At 78.0% G+C, this 509-nt stretch overlaps 1 long non-coding RNA gene across 1 annotated transcript; it reads left to right on the forward strand.

Annotated features, from left to right (window-relative positions):
• Positions 1-16: 16 nt before the first annotated feature.
• On the forward strand, positions 17-509 carry LOC105000319. Its single transcript, XR_826722.1, has 3 exons — positions 17-77; positions 294-401; positions 476-509. It is a non-coding gene; the product is annotated as an uncharacterized LOC105000319 (long non-coding RNA).

Raw genomic sequence — 509 nt, forward strand, 5'->3', positions numbered from 1 at the left:
AGTGAGTGCGGCCTTCCCCGCCGCGCCCGCGCCGGGGAAGGCCGCACTCACTCACCCGGGGAAGGCGATCCTGGCAGGTGGGGCGCGCGCACCGCGCACTCGGACCCCGACCTCGCTGCGCTTCTGGGCGGCCCGGGTACCGGCTCCGCCGCGCTTCCGGGCGGGCGCGGCCCCCCGGCCCCGCCGGGACCGCGGGGGGACCGGGGAGGCCGCGGGGCCCGTCCCCGGGGCGGCGGGCATAGTCCGGCGGGGAGGGGGTCTCAGCGCCGTCTGGGTCCCGACTTTACCCTCAGGCGGCCTGGCGGGCGGCATCGAAATCTGCATCACTTTCCCCACCGAGTACGTGAAGACGCAGCTGCAGCTGGACGAGCGCTCGCACCCGCCGCGCTACCGGGGCATCGGTGAGTGGGGGCGGCCGGCGGGGGCGGGCGGGCCTGCAGGGGCCGGCGGGGTCGCTGACCGCCCCCTCCCCCAGGGGACTGCGTACGGCAGACAGTCCGCAGCCATGG

The sequence above is a fragment of the Bison bison genome, unplaced genomic scaffold (genome assembly GCF_000754665.1).
Source record: "Bison bison bison isolate TAMUID 2011002044 unplaced genomic scaffold, Bison_UMD1.0 scf7180017554048, whole genome shotgun sequence".
Taxonomy (NCBI): domain Eukaryota; kingdom Metazoa; phylum Chordata; class Mammalia; order Artiodactyla; family Bovidae; genus Bison; species Bison bison.